The 24,191-nt window shown below is 38.0% G+C and overlaps 1 protein-coding gene across 4 annotated transcripts in view; it reads right to left on the bottom strand.

The window, feature by feature from the left end:
• The window catches only part of SPATA9 (spermatogenesis associated 9), a 63,491-nt gene extending 39,824 nt beyond the window's left edge, over positions 1-23,667 (bottom strand). For 2 of the 4 annotated variants that reach the window (XR_011997022.1, XM_072736751.1), the window contains exons 1-3: positions 23,419-23,667; positions 10,472-10,561; positions 5,429-5,512 (exon numbers count right to left, since the gene is read on the bottom strand). The gene's annotated coding sequence lies outside the window, so the exon portion shown is untranslated. Of the gene's footprint in view, positions 1-5,428; positions 5,513-7,695; positions 7,740-10,471; positions 10,562-23,418 lie in introns of those variants that run through there. The other 2 variants (XR_011997024.1, XR_011997023.1) reach the window with 2 other exon arrangements.
• Between the last annotated feature and the right edge of the window lie 524 nt (positions 23,668-24,191).

The raw sequence follows: 24,191 nt of genomic DNA, 5'->3' as shown, positions 1-24,191 counted from the left end.
AATTAACAAATCTACAAGAAAAATAGTTCTCATGTTAATATTGCCCACATTTAGAGGATAACTAGACTCTGTGTTATGCTAACAAAGTTCTTTTTGTCTTTGCTTTTTTAATGACTTGGGAGAGGGATGGTGAAAAAAAAAAAAGAGGGTAATGAGATTTTTAAAAATCCCACCATGCCACACTGATTTTATATCTATCACCAAATCTGATCATATTTTGGGTTTTGCTTAATTTTAATTTTTACCTATATCTTTATGTGTCCTATGTCATTTCAGGTAATAAAGTTAGACAAAATAAATAATGTTAATGGTGAATATCTTTAGCTATAATGTTATTCTTTACAGCTCATAATACAGACCTCCATACTTACAAAAATTATATAACAGCCCTGGAAATTTACTTATATTTAAAAGGCTTTAATGTAGAAAAAAAAGAGAATCTTTGATTTGCACAAAGCTTGGAAGAAAAAGAACATTTTACACACTGTAAGTGAAGGCAGTATAAGCTTAATTAGAAAATAAAGAGCTTTGGGATTCAGTCAGAATTCCACTTTGAATTCCAGCTCTATCACCTCCCTACCTACTGGCCTGTGTAATTGGGCAAATTATATTTTCTAAGTCTACATTTTACCTTTCAAAAGGTGACAGGACTTATTTAATGGACCAGATATGTTCAATAAATGGCAGCCCATTGTTAAACACACAATGGCTACTTTGTTTTGGGAAAGTTTCAAAATTTGGGTGAAAAGTCAGTATTGAGTTCGCCCTGTTCACATGGGTTTCAGCCTATTTTGATTTTGCACACAACTGGCTGGAACCTCGATAACCAACCTAACTAGATCCTTCTCTCAAACCTCTTTCAAACTCAAATGATATGAACCTATACTCTCGACTTCAAGTATTACCTGTCGAGTCTCGAGAACAACTTCTTTGAGAATCATCCTTGGCCCAGTTAAGGATGTGGACGGCCAACCTCACAAGTGGATTAGTTCTGTTGGTCCCAGGGGCTATGTTCCTCCAGGCCATAGCATGCGTTGAGACTATGTACATCTCAGTTAATGGTAAATGCTTAATAATGTCAACATAATTTTATTTTTTTAAAAGATTGATTTGAGAGAGAGAGAGAGAGATCCCCAGCAGGGGGAGGGGGAGAGGGACAGAGAGAATTCACAAGCTGACTCCCCACTGAACTTGATGCCAGACAAGATCCCAGGACCCTGAGATCAAGACTGGAGGGGAAACAAAGAGCTTCCACTGAGTGTCTGCCTTTGGCTCAGGTCATGATCCCAGGGTCCTGGGATGGACTCCTGCATCAGGCTCCCTGGAGGGAGCCTGCTTCTCTCTCTGCCTATGTCTCTGCCTCTCTCTGAGTGTCTCTCAGGAATAAACAAATACAATTTTTAAAAATATCATGGTCTGAAAGAAGGGTACTGACACTTACTGAAGGCCAAATACATACTAGTAACTGTTGTTAAAGGATAAACTGAGAGACATTAAAATTTTTAAGAGATGGGACGCCTGGCTGGCTCAGTGGTTAAGCATCTGCCTTCGGTTCAGGGAGTAATCCTGGAGTCCCGGGATCTAGTCCCACATCTGGTTCCCTGCATGGAGCCTGCTTCTCCCTCTGCCTGTGTCTCTGCCTCTCTGTCTGTGTGTCTCTCATAAATAAATAAATAAACTTAAAAAAAAATTTTTAAGTGAGTTTATTTGAACAAAAATTCATTCAAAGGCTCTTGGGTGGCTCTGCCGCTTAAGCGTCTGCCTTCAGCTCAGGTCATGGTCCCAGGATCCTGGAATTGAGCCCTACATCAGGCTCTCCCTGTTCAGCAGGGAGTCTGCTTCTCTCTCTCCCTCTGCCCCTCCCTGCTGCTTGTGCTCTCTCTTGCACTCTCTTTCTCTCAAATAAATAAATAAAATCTTTTATTTTAAAAAAAAGTGGTTTTTTTTTTTTTTTTGGTTTGTTTGTTTTTTTTCACATCAGGAATCACCAATTAGAAGCACTCCACAGCACTCCCCTTGCTAGGGGCAAGGCTTTTATAGAAAAGACATGGAAGCAAAGCAACGAAATTATTTGGGTAAAGCTCAAGGGCTTGCATTCTTTTACATTTGTTTTTATTTAAGTTCCATTTGCCAACATATAGTATAACACCCAGTGCTCATCCCATCAAGTGCCCTCCAAGGGCTTGCATTCTTTATGAAAGCCTAGTTGGCTGTTTGTGATTGGTCGTCCTTTGGTTTAGACTACAGAATCTTGAAGCATTTTATAGGCTTAGGTTTGGGTTTGCTTGCAGGCTGCTAAAGCATGAGAGCAACCTTGGTCTAATGACCTCCATGCTTAATTTAACACTGTGCTATGAGCTAGGTTATACCACTTATCTCTTAATTCTCATAATAACTCTCAGAGGTAGGAATGTTTTGAAAGCAATCTGAAAATATCAAACAATACCAAAACATTAATATTACCAATAGCAACTATCATCCTGGGAATATATCCCAATTAAAAAAATCCTGGATAAGACTTTGTATAAAGATAGTTAATGCAAGGCTATTCAGGATGACATAAATTGGAAGTAATTCAAATATAGGCTCCCCCTGCTATCAGAAAGAGCTTTTCTAATCCTATGAAACATTTTATAGGGCAAAATGGAGTAAGCGAAGAAGCAATTATTAATTTATACAGAAAGCTTTTTGACTATTTCCAAACCAAAAAGTAACCTCTCTTAGGCTTTTCTGATACCCCAGGACACAACTGGCTAAGGGATATACAAAATAAATTGAGGTAAAGTACAGGTGCTCACAGACATGGTTCAAAGCTATCACAGCTTGATACTGAGTGGACTTCTGGTTTAGGAGTTTGGCGGGGCCACTCTTGCTGCTCCCATACTCACTAGCCTCTCTAATGGCTTGCTGCAACACATACACTGAATGCTATTTTCATTTTTTTTTTCATAAAAGTGACAATTCTCTTTGGATTTCTTTTAGATGGTGAAAACAGGTACCATTGCCAAGTCCTCCCCCCCCTCTCCCCTCCCCTCGATTTTATTTATTGGGCAGCCCTGGTGGCTCAGCGGTTTAGTGCTACCTTCAGCCCAGGGTATGATCCTGGAGACCCGGGATTGAGTCCCACGTCGGGCTCCCTGCATGGAGCCTACTTCCCCCTCTGCCTCTCTCTCTCTCTGTCTCTCATGAATAAATAAATAAAAAATCTTTAAAAAAAGAGAATTTATTTATTTATTTATTTATTTATTTATTTATTTATTTATGAGAGACACAGAGAGAGAGAGAGAGAGAGGCAGAGACACAGGCAGAGGGAGAAGCAGGCTCCCTGCAGGGAGCCCAACGTGGGACTCAATCCTGGAATCCCAGGGCCAGGGGTTTTTTGGGGTTTTTTTTTTTTTGGAAACTAAGAATGTAATTGTTGGAATTTAGAAATCCATTTACATTTTGAATTTTAGATGGGAGCTAACAGAAGTGAATAAATGAGCTGTAAAAATAGGCCGGGAGGCAGTGTAAACAGTAAAACACACGAGAGGGAGATGAGACACATATGTTCACTGAGGCTCCGAGGGCGAAGATGGAGACAGTGCAGGGAAGTCGGTACGTGAAGGAGTAAGTCCCGAGAACCTCCCAACAATGAGGACACGTCGGCCCTCAGCGCCCATCAGATATGGAGCAGCATCAATCAGGGAAACACACCGCGGACAGAAGAAATCTTTAAAGCTGTCCGGACGAGCAGCAGGTGCTGTGTGGCCGGGCTGGGTCACTGTGTTGTACACCTGACGCCCATAAAACACTGTATGCCGCATGCTGTGGGGTACGGTTTCTCCCCAAGGTGGGCCGGCCGCGCTCGCTGTCAATCCGTCATTGTCCGCCCGCCTGTTCCCACGGCGGCGGCCACGGCCTCCTAACCATGCTGCCGGCCTTTGCTGCCTGGCTGTCTGCAGCAGAGACGCTCGGCTCCCGCCTCCATGGCCATTTTGATTCGGGGCCGAGGGCCGAAAGCCCACAGGCTGCCTTTGCCATCGCATCCTGAGCACCCCCAAATCTGAACCGGTGAGAACATCCTTGCGGCCCTCACTACGCCGTCCCGAGGCCCCTCTAGTAATTCCGGGTGTTCCTGGAGCCTGAGGGGGCCTCACCTGGAGCCTCTTTTTTTTTTTTTTTTTCAGTAACACATCTAAGGAAACAATTCTTCCATTTAAATCCATGTATCTTGGGGATCCCTGGGTGGCTCAGCGGTTTGGCCCCTGCCTTCCACCCAGGGTGCAATCCTGGAGTCCCAGGATGGAGTCCCACATCAGGCTCCCTGCATGGAGCCTGCTTCTCCCTCTGCCTGTGTCTCTGCCCCCCTCTCTCTCTCTTTCTCTCTCTCTCTCTCTCTCTCTCTGTGTGTCTCTCATGAATAAATTAAGTCTTAAAAAAAAAAATCCATGTATCTTTGTAAGCCTTTTCAGAGAAACTTTAAATAAACTGAATGTCAAAGAAGACATCTGGGGGCATCTGCACGTCTCAGTTGGTTAAGTGTCTGACTCTTGGTTTCTGCTCAGGTCATTATCTCCGGGTCCTGGGTTGAACCCCAAGTCAGGCTCCATGCTTAGCTTGAAGTTGGCTTCAGGATTCTCTCTCTCCCACTCCCTCTGCTCTCCCTCAGCTTGCCTGTGCTTGCTCTCTCTCTTTCAAATAAATTAATGAATCTTTTAAAAAAAAGCAGACATCTGTGTAAGCTGTATCACAAAGCATAAAACCAATATTTAAAAAATACCAAGCACATTTTATTACTGTTCTCTCTAAAACGCTTTAACAGTAACATTTTAGAGTAAATGTATTTTGTATTATTAATATAGTTTAAAATTATTTAAATTATGATTTGTATCATCTTTATCTCATCGAAATTTTTCTGTTTCAGTATGTTATATTGTATCCTTAATGTATTAACAGGAATATATGCGTGTAATTTATGAAGATATTGAGAATGTATTAAAAATACTTTCTTATAAAGTCCTCCAGTCAAAAAAAGTTTGGAGACTATGAATCTGGCACTAAGGCTGTGCTCTAGAGAGCAAGCTTAAGAAAACACTGAGTGGAGTCCTGTGCCAGGATACAAAATAGGGCATCAGGGTTGGCTAGTGGGGTGAGGGAGGCTGGGACAGAGGAAGGAAAGAGGAGATAGGAGAAGGCAACATAGATAAACTAAAGACCTACGGGCCTAGAAACCAGCCTGGTGAAAATGTGTTTGTATTGTTAATACAATCTAGTGGGAGATAAAGCTTGCAAATTTACACAAAAATCATGAAGTTCAGGATTAGCTTTTTTTTTTTTTAACAAGAGCCTGCATGTACTTCACACAGAGTAACGTAAGCAAAAATCAACCAGGGTCAGTAACAATACAGTCGGTCGTAAGAAAAGTTGACTTTATTAATTTTATTACCTGGGTAATTCTTCCCAGAGAAGTAGCTGACAGACTTCCTCTCGTGTATCTCCTCTAAACAGCAAGGCTGCAGTATTGTCAGTTCTGTTTGGAGAAGCCAAGTTAAAATCAGAATGATATCTATATGCCAAATCTAACTACCCTAAACTCTTTCAGAAAAGGTCTAAAATGTTCAAATGTTTGTTTGGATAAACATTATCCACCCACCTCTATCATTGTGCCCAATAGTGTTTTTCAAATAACTGTTCTGCTTTCCAGTTAAAATATTACTTAAAAATACCAGTTCCTTTGAACCAGGACTGCTTGTTTCTATCAGCATTTTTCAAAGGATTGAACTTCAAAGAAATCTGGTTGTTCAGCCTTTAAAATGCCTGCTTTGTTATTTAGTCCTTGAAAAATATATATTCAAGTATCATTATCAAGCATTACTGAGGGTATTATTTATCTATGCATAATATTTGTAGAATATTTCCATTTGTAGCCAGAGAAATATAGAATAGTAGATTTAAATTGTGTAACACTTTGCTGATAGACCTTTTTGAAGATCTCTAATACATTTAAAAATAGGGTTTTTTTTCGATATTACTATAATCTGGCTCTAGTGTTAACTGTTCTCAAAGTTACGCCATTTACAATGGTAAATTGCTCTTAAGTCTTCATTTCTTACTCCTTCTCTGCTCTGCATCCCTGTTCTGCATCTCTGCTATAACCATCCACAGGGCATTATCCCAACTGAGCATTTCACAAGGCTGCTTTGAAATGTTCTCCTTTTTCATTCAATGGCTTAGACAAACCAATTCACTTGACTTCTGCTCTCATACAATACTTCTTTTTTCTTTCTTTCTTTCTTTTTTTTTAAGATTTTATTTATTCATGAGAGGCAGAGGGGAAAGTAGGCTCCATGCTGGGAGCCTGACATGGGACTCAATCCTGGGTCTCCAGGATCATACCCTAAGCCAAAGGCGGCACCAAACCGCTGAGCCACCCAGGCTGCCCTCATACAATACTTCTGATGCTTATTTTTCTCACCTTCCTTTTTACTTTTCACTCCCAAGTCTATAATCCTGTCTGCATTAAAAACTCTATTTTAAGGGCCTCTGGGTGGTTCAGTTGGTTAAGCATCTGACTTTAGCTCAGGTCATGATCTCAGGGTTCTGGGATCAAGCCCTGAGTTGGGCTTCCTGCTCAGTGGGGAGTCTGCTGTCCCTCTGCCTCCCCCCCCCCACTTGTGCACTCTCTTCCTCTCTCCCTCTCTCCTCTCAAATAAATAATTTAAAAAAAAAAACTCTATTTTACAGTGAACAAATAAAGTTTTCTTAGAGGTTTTTTTTTTTTTCCCTAAGAAGAACCCAGTTTATACCATCACATATTAAGTTAACAGCTTGTATTCTTGGTAAATAGTCTTTTTGGCATTCTAACATCACCTAGCGAGGCATTTAAAATTTTCAGCTTAAGGACATTTTTTTCTCTTCCTTTTGTCTCGATTCTCACCTTTTCCAGAGATCCTCTGGGCATATTTTTACTGACAGTAACTTCCATGCTCCTCTTTAGAGCCCAATGTTTTACATCTTAATCTGGGACTTCAGTATTATTTTTGATTGATATTCTCTCTTCTCATCTTCAAATTAAAATATCTGGACTTGCATAGTTATTATCATCTTTCCAGTTATATTACCAGTTTTTTTTCCTACTGTAGCCAGATCCAAACCTCTCTCCCAATCAGTAACTGCCCCCATTTCTACAGGGCCAATACTATTTCCACTAATGAAGGGGTGTGTCCATTGTTCTTCCTCAAGATGGTCTAGTGTTACAAACTCCTTCCAGTTTTAGTACCAGAGTGGGACAAGGGCAATTTAATGTACATTGAAAAATTCAGTATTTTCATTCAAAAGTATCTAGATCTTTCCCAGGGAAATAGGAGAAACAAAGCAAAGATGTTTCTGGACTAATCCCAGTGGCAAGCAGGGCTTCTCAGAGTTTCCACTGACATATCCCCCAAAAGAGAAGAACCTAAACAGCCTCCCCACCCCCCAACACCCTTGCCCCAAATATCCCTACCTAAACTCGCATCCTTCTCCACTGCAAACACAGGGCTTTGTTTAAATTCTCACATTTTGCTTTTAAGCCATAGTATATCCTTGATGATTTAACATAAAAATAAGGATTAAATTACTTATCAGCAGGTAAAATTAAAGGATGTGCATGTTTATACTGTGCCTCCCCCCCAACACACACACACCAAATTAGCAATCATTAGGAGAACTTACAAAATTCTGAGGGGCAAGAAAACTCCTTTCTTCTAGTGAAAAATCTAGCAAGAAATGACATTTTGTTGAACTGGTTAGTTAGTTATCTTTTTTATAGGTGAAGAGAAACAAAAGAATTATCAGTAATTGTTATTGGAATGGTTGCCATATTGAAAAAAATCCTGTTTTTACTGGTCATTACGTCCAACTCTTCAGAGTTGTGGGAAAAGTTTATGATTCTATGAACAAGAAGAATGAGACACTCAGAAATGTGCAACTCTAGCATAACACAAGAAGCAATGAAGTATAATACAAACAAAACAAACCAGACAAAAAAGCAGAGTTTGCTTTGTTTTGTTACAAGCATTTTAGTACTCACTAGCAGTAGCCTTAAAATGGAACAGTCTGTTACTAGGTCACTACCCATGAACAGTCACAAATTATATACACTGTTAATAACTCCCCACCCTAGACTCTAGAATTAGGAGACATTTTCAGCTACTCTGTTTTATTAACTCACTATGATTTCTAATAAATGACTTAGTCCTCTTACATTAGCTGAGATTACAGCAATGTTTTGCTAACAACTCCATCATGGTCTCAAAGATTTTAATTGCAGGAGGTAAAAATGATTTCAATAGAGCTGCTGTTCTAAACAACCAAGTTAGAAGTGTCATAGGGAGAGGCCAGCTGGGCCCCGCAGGCTGGCCTCAGGATGATATTGCCTCAGTCAAGTCACATTTTCCAGGGCTCATTCCTCAGTTTTGCAAGTCCAGAAACTTAATTTTGTCAGGGTGCCCAGAGTTGATCATACTCGAGGGATGAAGTTCGTGCTAACTCAATGCACAGGAGGCCAGTGTATAAACTAGAACACCAATTTGCTCATTCATAATGAGAAGAGTAACTATCAAAGGGCCTAGAAACCTATGATATGCAGCCAACATGTTCTTTTCCCTGTAGGAAAGTCTACATGGGAAGCCAGCTCTTATCCCTTCAGTTCAGCAAACATTTATTAAGCACCTAAGATACACGTCATTTTGATCCCCAGGAAGTTTTGTATATATAAACAAACATTTTAATTGGAATCATGCCAGCACTGAATTGTTTTTTTTTTTTAAGTTATTTATTTATTTATTTATTTATTTATTTTAATTTTTTTTTTAAATTTATTTATGATAGTCACAGAGAGAGAAAGAGAGAGAGGCAGAGACACAGGCAGAGGGAGAAGCAGGCTCCATGCACCGGGAGCCCGATGTGGGATTCGATCCCAGGTCTCCAGGATCGCGCCCTGGGCCAAAGGCAGGCGCCAAACCGCTGCGCCACCCAGGGATCCCAAGCACTGAATTGTTAAAGAGACATTATTTTCCAGAGAAAACTGGAAATTTGTGTCAAATTATAACTTGATCAATTTTCTAAATCTTTTTTTATTTACTTATGATAGTCACAGAGAGAGATAGAGAGGCAGAGTCATAGGCAGAGGGAGAAGCAGGCTCCATGCACCGGGAGCCCGACGTGGGATTCGATCCCGGGTCTCCAGGATCGCGCCCTGGGCCAAAGGCAGGCGCCAAACCACTGCGCCACCCAGGGATCCCCTTGATCAATTTTCTAAAGTTTTCTCTTCTGATTGGCAATTGCAGCCTAAGGAGAGACTAGTATCTATCTACATGATGGAATTAGCCACAAAGATCTAATAGCCATATGTACAAAGCCATCTTCTAAATATGGTTCTTAACCTAGAGCTTCAAAGAACTCTGATAACCCTCTGAACTAGTATGCAAACAATTGTATTTAATGTACATGTGTTCTTTACTACTAGGTTCTCATATCAGGGAGTGATCTAAAAACTTGGAATCTTCCAGAGCCAACCTGGGCAATCTGGGATACCAATACCACCCACTACTCAAAATCAGGGCATTTCTAGAGTGAATTCTTCTTGAAAACTTTATAGCCAGTTTAACCTAATATGCCCCATTTCCTGATATCCTTATTATAGGCTTAACTATAACTTATCCTGGTCATCTAGGTTTGCCCACGCATTTTTTCCGGCAACACTTTTCTAGTTTATGTTCTGGAATCCCAATTGAGGTAGAGGGGAGAACCGGACCATTATTCCTCTAGCCTCTGAAGAACTCTTCTTCTGACCCTTAGAGCCACAGTTCTTAGAGCCACAGCTTCTGTGGCTTCCTTCTACCTCCCGGTGCTGTCATTTAGCAACCTCCCAGTCAACACCCCCCACCCCTGACCTCCTAAACTGTGCACTGTTTTTCTACTGCAAATATATCTATGATCCTCCATGATGTCAGTGTCCACATGAACTACTCTTTCAACTGCTTAGCCTCTTCATTTTTGATGACCTTCACCTCCACTCTACTTCATCATTCCTTTCCCATGGCCAGTCCCTAGGTATTATCACTACCTGCAACTGTTTCACATTCAGATATTCTACAACCTATACACACTCCCATCTTTCCATTTTCATCATTCAATTGCTCCCTATTCATGCTCTCATATAACATCCAAACCCTTGACCCTTCTGTGTTCTTCTCTGCTCACCCTCTTCTGTCTTCATTTCTCTGCCCCATCCATTTGAGATCCCCTGGTGTGTCTCTTTGTCCTTAGCCTCAGACTCCTTTCTATTGTCCTTCAGTCCCAAACCCCAACCATGGATCAATCCAGGTGTCTAGTTTTTCTCCATCCATATGTGGGGTGCTAAATACTGAAGTCATCATACAGATTGATAGTGCTACAAATTCACAGTCTCCAACTTCTATTAGGTATTTGGTACTTCTTGGCAAACCTGGTTATTGCTCTTGTTCTCCAAAGTAGTTCAAACCTTCTCCCTGTCTTCTGTCTCAGATTTGACTTCTCTTCCCTCTTGTTTTCTGTCCTAGAAAAAAAGGAAGCATCAGATGGGGGACTCCCCTTAGCTTCCCACTACTAAGCCGACAAATTTATATGCAGCTACATACATCTTTCTTTTTTTCCTTCAGTCACAGTGCAATAAATGTCCCTCATCTTATTTAAGGCTAATCCCTTTGGTAGTGCTATTTGTGTTTCTCCTTTCGACACTGGAGGAACTGCACTCCGTCTGTTTCCCCTTTCTTCTCTGGTGTCTTCAACATTTACCTTTCTACTATTCATTACCGTCAGTATTTAAACACGTCCAAGTCTCTAGCTACTATTTTTTCTTCCCTATTTGGCTCGAAGCAACTTTTTTTTGAAAGAAAATATCTTTTAGTCCTGAGTTATTTAATTCTTTCACTTGTCAGAACTTGTATGCTTGTTTGTAACAAATTTTTAGTGTTTTAAACAGACTATTTTAAGTGCTACAAACTTACTCACCTGGAAAATTATGACTTTCAGAACTCAAATATCATACAAGTTCTTATTGTTCAGTATTGTTCTCTTCTTTAACTTTTAAACAATGAAATATACAAAAAATACAAAACATAAATGCATGATTTAATTAATAATTATAAAACAAACACTCATTTAACCATCATTCAGATAAGAAAATACACCAACCCTTGTATCCCTTCTAGATAGTTCCCTTCTCACTCTCCTAGAGGTAACCACCATTCTGAATTTTTTGGCAATAATTTCCCACCTTTTCTTTGTAACATTTTAGCTTTCTTTGCCTCCCTAGGCCCACTCTTCTCTCTTCTCTACTCTGCTCTATACACTGGGAAGCTAGCTTGTATGAACTATATCAATGGGTTCCTTTGACCTCCAGCTTCTACTTGCATTTATCAACAGGAGATCAGAGGAAGTGGAATGAAACAGGATATTTTCCTTCCCTGCCTCCTTCCCCTAGAGAGTCTCTCCAGGGCTAGCTGGGTTGGTTTTATTACCAACTGTATTATTGGGGTTAGACAGAGAAACATAATCAATAGGGTGTGTGTGTGCGCACATGTGTGTCTACACATGTGTTTATATATATAATACTGTTGTATATACTGAACTGAGATATGTATATCTCATATATATATATATATATATATGAGACATACATATGATAGAGAAGGAGAGAGATTTATTTTAAAGAAACGGCTCATGCAATTATGGAGGTTTGGTAAATCCAAAATCTGCATGGTAGGCCAGCAGGCTGGAGATCTGGAGAAGAGCTGCAATTCAAGTCCAAAGATTGTCTGCTACCACAATTCCTTCTTGATTGGGGGTGGTTAGTCTGTTCTATTAAGGCCTTCAATTGACTGGGTGAGGCCCACCCGTATTATGGAGGATAAACTGCTTTACTCAAAATCCACTGATTTAAATGGTGATCTAGAATGAATAAGTCACAGGAATAAAAGGCACAGCATAGGGAATATAGTCAATGATACTGTAATAGTGTGTATGGTGACAGGTGGTAACTACCCTGGTAATGAGCATAGTATAAGGTATAGAGAAGTTGAATCACTATGTTATTTTTTTTTTAAATCACTATGTTATACACCTGAAACTAAATTAACATGGTGTGTCAATTCTACTCAAAAATATTTTAATAAATGTTAATTTCATATTTGAAAAACATCTTCACAGAAATCCAGACTAAGTCTGACACATACACGGGCACCATGGCTCAGTCAAGTCCATATACAAAATTAACCATCACAACAAAGGCTACTATTCCTAGGAGACTTAACTATTCATGCAATTCTCTCCCTCTGGGTTCTCTCTGCTTACCCCTTCTGACCTAAGAATAGTTATGACCCCAGCTGTTATCAGCACTAGGACTCTGAACCGCTCCTTACAGCTTTTCCCAAACCCTGCCCATACCTTTTATTAAACAATCTTCAATTACCTAGCTTGAAAATATCAATACACTATGCAAGTGTGCAATCCTAGAGAAGAGAGTTGCCTGTTTTAGAACTTGATGTAAGTAAAGTCATGGTGTATGCTCCATTGTGTCATGCTTCCTTTGTTCAGTGCTATTTACATAAGTTGCACCCCACTCATTCATTCATTTTCAGTGCTGTATAAAATTCGAATACATGAAAGTACCATTATTTATATATCCATTATAGGGCTGATGAATATATGTGTTGTTTCCAGTTTGGGGCTATCATAAATAATACTGCTATGAATATTCTTTACATGTACCTATGTACGCAGTTTTATCTATAATATATACATGGGACTGGGATTACACATAATAAAATATGTACATATTTAATATTATGAGATAATGCCAATTTCCCAAAGTGGTAATTCCAATTTACATACACACATAGTATATGAGTGATTCTGTTTCTCTATATTGTCAGTAAAGTAACCATCTTGTTATTTTCATACCTTTGAATTTTTGTCACTTATGGTGGGAAGTCATTGTGATTTTAATTTGCATTTCTCTAACAATAAGATTGATTTTGCTGTGCATTTGGATTTCTTCTTTTATAGGTATCTCTTAAAGTTTTTTTGTCCATTTTTTACATTGAGTAGTCTTTTCCCCTTGATCTGAATTATTTCTTTATGCTAGATTATAATCCTTTGTTGGCTATCTCTGCTACAAATATGTCTTCCCATCCTGTGGCTTATCTTTTCTTTATTTTTCTGAAGTCCTTCAATTTCATGATGTCAAATTTCCTTTATAGCTCGAACTTTTTTTGTCTTGTTTAAGAAATTCCTCTCTAACCCGAAATCATAATTTTTTTCTACATTATTTTTGTAGGTTTTATATTTTGCCTTTCACATGTAGGTCTTCAATATATCTGGAAATGACTTGTATATGATGAAAAGTGGTGTACAATTTTACTTTTCTCCATATGGATATCCAACTGTTCAAACGTCATTTATTTAAAAAAGTATTCTTTCCCCACTGTTCTGTGGCACTACCTATTTCATATAGTAAGTGTCCATAAATGCATGAGTCTATGCTTTTCCATTGGTTTATTTATCCTGCCACTATAACGCTGTTTTAAATATTATGGTGTTAGAAAAAAATAATGATATGATAACTACTTCTGCTCAATTATACTTCTTCAAGTGTCTCTTGCCTTGGCTCTTTACAATCCTCTGTAAATTTTAGAAACATACTGTCACATTCCACAAAAAAAATCAGTTGAGATTTTAATTGGGATCCTATTAAATCTATGTTTAGGATTTAGTGTTCTGATTTATGAACATAGTATATATTTCTTTTTTTTATTTTTTTTTTATTTTTTATTTATTTATGATAGTCACAGAGAGAGAGAGAGAGAGAGAGAGGCAGAGACACAGGCAGAGGGAGCAGCAGGCTCCATGCACCGGAGCCCGACGTGGGACTCCATCCCGGGTCTCCAGGATCGCGCCCTGGGCCAAAGGCAGGCGCTAAACCGCTGCGCCACCCAGGGTTCCCTATATTTCTTTATATATATTTCCTTTGATGCTTTTCTATAAGAGTTTTACAATTTTCTCTGTTATACATTTGTTTTTTTGATTTTTGGTTTTTTGATTTATTCCAGGTACTTGATATTTTTAGATGTTATTATAAGAGGATTTTTCCTTTTCATCTTCTACCTATTTGTTGTTGATATATAAACATACTTCATATTGGTTTTGCCCTCAACAGCAACTTTGATAAATCTATAATTCTAACGATTAAGCTGAACTTTCTCAAAGAATTGTTTATAAACAAGTCTCTCTTTCCTCATATGGGACTCATTTCTCAACTCACTATATTCTCATTTTCACCCTTTCCACACCAAACTACTGTTTTCAATATCATCAATAGCCCCTCCATATTGTCCAATCCAAAAGACTCTCCTCGGGTTCCTCAAGACCTTGCAGATAGGTTCCACAAGACCTTGTTTCTCCTCTTTCTGATATGCCATCTTTTTTTCTTCTATTACAAAGCACTCTCCTCTTCTCCTACTTCTCTGCTGGTCACTTTGCAGTTACCTTATTCTGCCACTCTTCTACATCCTGGAGTTCCTTGGGATTCCATCCTAGACCTTTTCTCTTCTCATGCTTTATACTGTTCCTCCTGGAGCTCTTCCATCTATTCTTATGTCTTCTACAATTGTGTACACAATGATGATTCTCACATTTCAAACTCTTAGCCCATATTACTCTCTTGAGCATCAGGCCTGACTACCCAATTTCCCAGACATCTCCATTTGGTTCGTGCCTTAGGAAACATACTTAAAAGTCTGATAACTTTAACTATCTAAAAATAATAAATTTTTACAAACTCAGCCTGCATAAAACTTAACTTACTGAAAACAAATAGAAATGAAAAATAACATAGAAACATTAAAAAATTGAAAAAAGGATAAAATAATCATTTTCAGACACTATGGTTATATGCCTAGAAATCCTAAGAGAATCAATATAAAAACTACTGAAATAATAAAATTAAGTAAAATGGCTGGGAACAAATAAATTCAAGATATATATGTATATACCATCTAACTAGAAAATATAGTATTTCTATAATTCTGTTAGTGGCATGTCAATGAGTATTTTAAAAAATATTTTAATGATTTAGTAACAATGAAAAGTTCTCTGATACTTAGTATTTTTAGTTTTACAACTATGTATAGAGGTAATGACTAAAATATTCTGTAAAAGTTTGGGGTGCCTGGGTGGCTCAGTAGAGTCTGTTTGAGGATTCTCTCTCTCCCTCTCACTCTGCCCCTCCCCCAGCTTGCTTGCTCTCTCTCCCTCCCTCTCTCTAAGAAAAATCAAAAATAAAATTAAAGAATAAAAATAAATTTAAAAAAATATATTTAGGTCTCTGCCAAACTTTTTAACTTATACCAAAGTAAGTTTTGGAGTGCCTGGCTGGCTCAGTCAATACAGCATGTGATTTGATCTATGTGTTGTGAGTTCAAGCCCTACATTGGGTGTAGAGATTACTTAAAAATAAAAAATCTTTAAAGATAAAGCAAAAAGGGGGCAGCCCAGGTGGCTCAGCAATTTAGCGCCGCCTTTAGCCCAGGGCGTGATCCTGAAGACCTGGGATCCAGTCCCGTGTCGGGCTCCCTGCATGGAGCCTGCTTCTCCCTCTGCCTGTGTCTCTGCCTCTCTGTGTCTCTGCCTCTTTCTCTCTCTGTGAGTCTCTCATAGATGAATAAATAAAATCTTTAAAAAAAAAAAAGCAAAAAGTTTTAATAAGACTCTGAATCTCTTTGTTGCTGTGATATGTTTATGTGCCTCTACTGTGTGAGAGACTGTCTTGTGTCCATGTATTTGTTTCTGAGAGCATGCCTGTCTGTGAGTGTTTGTGTATCTGCTGTATCTTAAGGGCAGTATCCAGGAGGTTGGTTGTAATGGTATAAAAGAAAAGAAGGATTCCATTTCTGCTGGAATCCATCCTCCATTGAATAAGTAAAGAAAATTGTATTTTTATTGCCAAAAAAACCCTTGACAATAGGTGAAATAATTGAATAACTTTATGTCTCTAAGTTTTAAACATTTTAATAAAACTTCATTACAAAAGAAATGCATGTTCATTATTGTGTAAGTTTCAAATAAATCTGACCACCCACTGATAACCATTTTTATTTTATTTTATTTTATTTTATTTTATTTTATTTTATTTTATTTTATTTTATTTATTTTATTTTTTTAAAGATTTTATTTATTTATTCATGAGAGACACAGAGAGAGGCAGAGAGAGAGGCAGAGACACAGGCAGAGGGAGAAGCGGGCTCCATGCAGGGAGCCCGATGTGGGACTCGATCTTGGGTCTCGGGATCATGCCCTGGACTGAAGGTGGCGCTAAACCGCTGAACCACCCAGGCTGCCCTGATAACCATTTTATATCCTCCCAGGTATTTTTATGTATATCTACATAAGTATTTTTGCAAAATGGAATTATTCTAAATAAATCACTTTTTTAGCAATATGTCATGAAGTCAATAAATACTTGTCCATTCTATTCCTAACACATAGCAGAGTGTACACTGAAAGCATTAAGAAAATATCTTTTAAATAGATGAGGAATCCTTTATGATTGTTTTTTGGTAATATTTTATATAAAATGTTTATATATTTATTTATGAATTCCTTGTGAAGTGAGAATTTTAGCCCTTTGTTATTTATGTTACAAATGTTGTTTTCCCCTATGTATACATAATTTTAATTTTCCTTTTCCAAAATAAAATATTTGAACATAGAGCTTAATTTCATTGAATAAAAAAAAGTCACCTGATTTAATACAAATGGTACTTTATTGCAACTTTAAAAGAAATAAATGAAGTAAATGCAATATATAAGAGCAAAGTGCTGATGGCTCCTCACTAGAGGTTCTGCCTCTGCCGTGCCTCTGCCTCTCTTGTGTGCGCTCTGTATCTCTCATGAATAAATAAATAAAATCTTTTAAAAAAATAAAAAAACTTATGGGAATTATTTGTAGATACTAGTGCAGAAAGAACAGTAAATTTTTGAGTCAGAAAGACTCCATTCTTTTTTTTTCTTTTTTAAGATTTTATTTATTTAATCATGAGAGAGAGAGACAGAGAGGAAAGAGAGAGGCACAGGCACAGGCAGAAGGAGAAGCAGGTTCCATGCAGGGAGCCGAAGCAGGACTCGATCCCAGGTCCCCAGGATCATGCCCCGGGCTGAGGGCGGCACTAAACTGCTGAGCCACCAGGGTTGCCCAAGACTCTGTTCTTATCCCATTTCTGCCCCTCAGCAGCTGGGTGATAAGAGAAAAATCACTTAATTCTTCTACGCATCTGTAAGCAAATGGGCTCCATGTAGTATTCCATCATTTAGTAAATATTTCCAAAATGAATACTTAGAAAACAAATTAAATCTAGAGCTCCAAATCAGGCTCAGGTTCTCTGCCAAAAATTTGAAAAGAACATGAGAAAAAAATTTATATATGTTTTATATATTCTATTTTTGGTTTTGCCAGAATTATTTTTAAACACTTGGGTTTAATACTTCCTGCAGAGAAGCTGGTTTTGGGTTGTTGATTTGTTTTGGCTTTTTTTTGGCTTTTTTCGCTAACAACTCTGTCGACTAAAAACAAGTACTTTGTGTTCTTAAATTTTCCCTTGAGAAAATCTTGGTATCATGAAATGGAACTACGAGTATAGTCGTAAATGGAGTGAGCTACTGAACAATCTTTTAAGGATTTAAATATACTCTGTTAACTTTAGTTCAGTAAAACTAATGCCATGAAGTATTTTAGTCCACTGCTTTGGGGGTATATTTACTAGACTATTACTGAGTTAGAAATCTAGCTTTACTAGTGCTATGTGTTGCCACCAATATGTAAAACTGTCACGCATTCTAATAGGACTACTGTACAAAGTCTACATCTCACAGCCACCTGTACAAAGTGGTATTTACTCAGCCTGCAAATATTTACTTCATTGCTGATCTTACTTACACAGATCTTCTACTAACACTTTTGTCCAAACATAAAAGCTTTAACTATTTTCATAAAATTAATTACAAATCTTTTTGGTGGGGAGGGGGTAAATTTAGTTCATAAGTATTCTTGGCAACTGGCCTAATACTATTTTCTTCCTAAAAGCAGAAGCCTCCTCCCTGTCTAGCCCAGGTCAGAGTATCACAAATTTTTATTTGATTAAGTAAGAATAAAGTTCAATGCTGATATGCTGTTTATTGTCAGAATAGAAGTGGTTCATGATGTTTTAGCTGAATTGTTATTAAAAATAATGGGGTAACAGATATTTTCATTCAAAAAATGCAAGTTATTTTTGTTAAAACAATTATTAGTTTATTTTCCCATTACCTAAATATGTGAGCCCTTTCAGAGGAAGCAGCCACTTGGAGGAGGTATGTTAGAATCTTTGCAGCTGACAGGGTATTATTTCTTACAATTAGAGAGTTATTAACTGTGCTGCCCTGGCCACTGGCCTAATAAGGTAAGAGACTGACCCTAACTCAAAAAGAATTAAGACATTAAACCACAAGTTTATGCTTCAGATCAAGAGACCAAGTGAACTAGGAATTAGAATTCTAAAATTGTAGATTTGGAGGGTTTTAGAAATCATAACTCATGTTTTACTGATAAAGAACTTAGGGAACAGTGAATGACTGGCTAAAGTTCTCAGAAGAATCTGACTCGATATATTCAGCAGTATAAAAAATGTATAAATACCTTGTTAACTGGATATTTAAAAAATCTATACGATTTTTGCTGTATTTGCTGTTTGAACATTAAAGAGTTATCAATAAGCTAAAAAAAATACTTTAACAAAGTCCTATGGTATGAACTCTTCATATCACATAATTGAAGGAAAAAGAAAAGTTAACTCTTAATAGAGTTTCATCCTTAATGATGAAAGATTATATGAATCCATACATATGATAGCATGGCATAAAATTATACACACACATACACAAATGAGTACATGTAAAACTGGTGATATCTGAATAATGTCAGTGGATTATACCAATGTAACTTTTCTTGTTTTCACATTGCACTATAGATATGTAAAATGTAGTCGTTGGGGGACACTGGGAGAAGGGTAAATGAGACTTCTCTACTATTTTTGCAACTTCCTGTGAATCTTTATTCCAAAATAAAAAGTTTTAAAAATATGAACACCAACTATACAAATGCTTTTTTATAATTAAATATTTAGAAATGATACATGACTGGCATTTAATATAAAAATAATTATGTTCCTGGTTTAGTTCTCACCTGTTTATCCATTTCTTAATTGGGAATATTATGTCTCCTTAAGTGGGAATATTCCTAGAAATTGTGTCTTTTTGACACTATTTGGAAACTGATTAATATTCATGATTTCACAGGCCAGCTCTATGTTAGAGACCCCTAAATCTTCCTACCAGCCCTGATGTCCCATTTAAACTCCAATTCTACTAACTTTTCTCACTAGAGCCTCACATGGTGTCTGACACCAAGTTGGCATTCAAGAAATATTAGATAAATGAATAAATAATTTTCCAAGTATCTATAGGATGTTTGCCCATGGAAGTTCCATCATCATCTAAATTTGAAATGTAGCAAAACAAAACCAGTATTTTCTTCCCACCACTCTTATCCACCCAAGCTGCTCATTCTGCTAATGTATTTCAAACCCTTTTCTACAATGTTCTCATCCAAACAATTTAAACAGGCTTTGACTCTTCCTTCTCCTTTATTTACCCTATTATATCTCAGCAGTTACCTCTTCTGCTCATTTTCTTCTCAAATATTCCTTATATTTGACCTCCATTTCATCCCTATAGCTACAATACAGCCTCATTTTATTATTCAATGATTCTATGTTTTGTACCTGCTCCTAGTCTTGATTTACCTTCCATCTATGTTCCATGCTAATGGCTGGTAAATTTTTCTCAACTACTATTTTCATCAGGTCATTATACCAACTAAGATGCTGGTAATCATAATCATTGCTACCGTTTATTGAATGCCCCACTATTTACTCTTTACAACAATGCTGTGAAGTAGGCATTTTTTACCTCCATTTCATAGATGAGGGAACAGAGTCCAGGAGATTAACAATGTGTCTGTTACATTTTTTAAGTAGCAGAGCTGGGACATGAACCCAGGTTAGCCTGGTTCAATCACTCTGAAAACACCATTTTCTCTCTCTCTCTCTCCAAACACACACATCTTGTCCATTCATCAAAACATCCCTCTCTATATATCCATCTATATATAGAGATATTTATCTATCTCTCTCTCTCTCTCTACACACACACACACAATCTTGTCCATTCATCAAAAATCCCTCTCTATATTTCCATCTATCTATATCTTTCTCTACACACACACACACACACACACACACACACACACGTCCATTCATCAAAACATCCCTAGCTGAATCTTGGCCTGGCAAAAATAAATGCTCAGTAGTTACTACAACCACTTTATTAAAGGACTAGAACTCAGGTGCAAGCTGAAAAGTATTGATCTCTTTTTCTCCCACTGTCCCTCAAACTTGAACTGCCACTTTGTTCCAACTCATGGTGCTTTACCTTCACTACCTTGAAATCTCCAGTAGATCTTTTAAGTTTTGTGCTTGTGCTCATGTAATAAATGAAGTTTTAGTACTTAGAGTCCAGTCCAGTGTAATAATCACACATCCAATCTTGTTCCACTTAAAACTTCCCTTTCCTGGGATCCCTGGGTGGCGCAGTGGTTTGGCGCCTGCCTTTGGCCCAGGGCGCGATCCTGGAGACCCGGGATCGAATCCCACGTCGGGTTCCCGGTGCATGGAGCCTGCTTCTCCCTCTGCCTGTGTCTCTGCCTCTCTCCCTCTCTCTCTGTGTGACTATCATAAATAAAGAAAAATTAAAAAAAAAAAAACTTCCCTTTCCCGGTTGAGTTTTGCTGTGGTGGGGGGCAAGGGTGGGTAGTGATTGGGGGAGCTCTTACTTAACTGTGTGGTTGTGACTAGCATTGGTGCCCTCAGGAGCAACAAATAGTCAAAGGTGACTGCTTCATATGGAAGCCTGTTGGGAGCCTTCTATTCCATTTCTAGCTAGATTATCATCCTGAGAAGCCCCTGGGTGTCTAGCAGCCTCCTCCCCTCACACTGTCCATTCAGGTGGGCTCTATTTTGTGAAGATATCAGTCTGGGTCCCTCCACAGGTACCCAGATCTAGTCTACAGTTTGTTCCCAAACAGCCTTCCCTTGCTCTCCTCTTGAATGTAAACACTCATTTCATTCCAGCCCCATTGGATTTGCTTATTTACCTCTCCCACCTTTCCTGTTCTTGCCAGTTGAAATGTAATTCCCAGCTAATCTCAACACACACCTTTCCCCATGAAGCTTTTCCTGATTTGTCTCTTCCTATAATGATTTTCCCAGTCTAAAGTCCTGAGCACTATATCTGTTCTCCATCCTGCACCCAAATTCAGCTTTGCCTAGGAATATCCTGGATGAAGCAATAAAAATTATTAATCTTATTAGATTAATTAGATATATATCATATATGTATATGATTATATATATATCATTTCAATGTTGTATATGAGTTAATAGGAAGTATGCATAAAGCCCTTCTGCTGCATACTGAAATACATAATTGTCTCAAAGTAAAAGCAATAGTATACTTGTCCTGATCTGTGACATGAATTAGTGTTTTTTTTTTTCATGGAATATCATTTTCACTTGAAAGAACAACTGAGAGAAACTGGTTATACAGAGTTGAGTGTTAGGCAAGATATTTTCTCAAAAGTGAAAGAAATAAGGCTGTCATTTCAAGAAAAACAAGTGACAGTGTTTATGCCAATGATAAATTTAAAATAAAAATAAAAATTTGGGAAAACTTGCATCTGGCACCATGAGTTGCCAACTTGTGGTGGTTATGTAGCTATGTCCCCATAGCTTTGATATAGTTCTCCTCAAGGAGTCATGCTTAGTTTCCCACCCCTTGATTGTGGGCTGGACCATTTCTACTGAACAGAATATGGCTGAAGTGATGAGCTATCCTATTGTGATTAGGTTATAAAATGACTATGCTTCTATCTTAGGTGAGCTCTTCTATATTTATATTCTCTCTCTCTCTCTCTCTCTCTCATCACTCATCTGGGACAAGCTGCCAGGATATGAGGTAGCCCTGACAGAGGAAAGCCAACTGCTACATGTTGAGAACACTTGAGCAGCCTATGGAAAGGTTCACTTGGCAAGGAACCCAGGCTTACAAGCAACCATGTGAGTAAACTTGGAAGTAAAACTTCTGAAGCCTGCCAAATGCACATGAGTGAGTTTGGAAGTAGACTGTCTCTCAATTGTGCCTTAAAATGACTGCAGCCCAGCCAACAGCTTGACTGCAACCTCTTGAAAGACCCTGACCCTGAGTCACCCGGCCAAGCCACTCTGGATTCCTGACCTACAGAAACTATAAAACAGTATAAACTTGTTGTTCTAAGTTTCTAAATTTGGGTAATTTTCTATGCAATAATAGGTAATATTATAGCTTCCGCAAACTTAAAGACTTTTTTCTGATAAGAGCAGTAGTAGTAATATTAACAGTTTTTTGAGGGGTGGAGGAGTCGGGGAGGACAGGGAGGTTGTTGCATGATGAAACATGTCAACGGAAGATTTATAAAAATCAAAGGTCCAATATTATCCAAATGATCAGTGTATGATGTCTACAGAATCATGCATTAGTAGAAGATCCAGTCAAAGTACAAGACAGGGGATGCCTGAGTGGCTCAGTGGTTGAGCGTCTGCCTTTGGCTCAGGATATGATCCCAGGGTCCTGGGATTGAATCCCATACCAGGATCCCTCAGGGAGCCTGCTTCTCCCTCTGCGTTACTCTGTTCCTTTGTGTCTCTCATGAATAAATAAAATCTTAAAAAAAAAAAGACCAATAAATTTTAATGCAACAGAGTATGATTTCTATATTGCAACTGACATTTGGGAAACTACCACTTACTGAAAGCTGGTATAGGATCAAAGAAGATTATCCACACTCACCAGGAAAGTATTACATAGTATATGTGCTGCCGAAGGGAGCACACTAGGAAAGAGTATTAAAATATTCCTTACTTTTACAAACTATGTATCTATGTCTAAAGCTGGATTTTCTTCATATATTTCAACCAAAATGATGGACTGCAACAGATTAAATTCAGAAGCAGATATGAGAAACCAGATGTTTTCTATGAAACTAAACATTAGAGAGATGTGCAAAAATGAAAACAGTATCACTCATCGCACTACTCGTTTTAGTTTGAAAAATAGTTATTTTTCATAGAAAAGATTGTTACTATTTTTAAATGAGTTGTATTAGCTGTATATTGTGTCACCAGTTATGCCAAAATTTAGCGGCTTAACAGTATTTATTTATTATCTCACCATGTCTGTGGGTCGGGAATCCAGATGTAGGTTCTTCAGGTTCCTCTGTGTCAGGATCTCTCACAAAGCTATATTCAAGGTGTGTGCAGAGTTGCAGGCATCTTAAGGCTTGACTGGGGTAGGACTGGCTTCTCAGCACACATACATGGCTGTCAACAGGACCCAGTTCTACAATGCTATTGGCCAGAGACATCAGTTCCTTGCCATTTGGGTCTCTCCATAGAAAGTCACAACATGGCAGCTGGCTTCCTTCAGAGAAAGAAACAGAGAGAGAGGACAATCAAGACAGAAGCCACAGTCTTTCTGTAACCTAATCTTCAAAGTGGCATCCCATTATATTAGCTGTGTTCTTTGTTAAAAAAAAAAAAGTCCATTCGTCCAGCCCACACTCAAAGGAAGGGAATTACACAAGGGCAGGAACACCACAAGATAGGAATTACTAGGGGCCATCTTAAAGATTGCCTACCATATGGATTAATGAAGATCTTATAAGCTTCTAAGTATTAATTTCTACTAAGTTATTATCAATAGATACAAATCACACAAACAAAAGTATTTGAGATCTTCAAAAATTAGTAAGAGTAAAAACAGGTCTTGGGACCAAAAACTTTGAGAACTGCTATTCTAATAATACAAGTATTGGCTTTCCACATGGTAGAGATGCAGAGCATTATTCAAGACTTGATAATTCATGTCTTACTTTATTATCATTCATAACTATGAACTCCTTTCCCCAAAATGATAGTATTCATAATAGCATTAAAAGATACACA

The sequence above is a fragment of the Vulpes vulpes genome, chromosome 14, assembly GCF_048418805.1.
Source record: "Vulpes vulpes isolate BD-2025 chromosome 14, VulVul3, whole genome shotgun sequence".
NCBI lineage: Eukaryota > Metazoa > Chordata > Mammalia > Carnivora > Canidae > Vulpes > Vulpes vulpes.
Note: the sequence above shows the minus strand (reverse complement) of the source record. Positions and strands in the feature narration are given on the sequence as shown.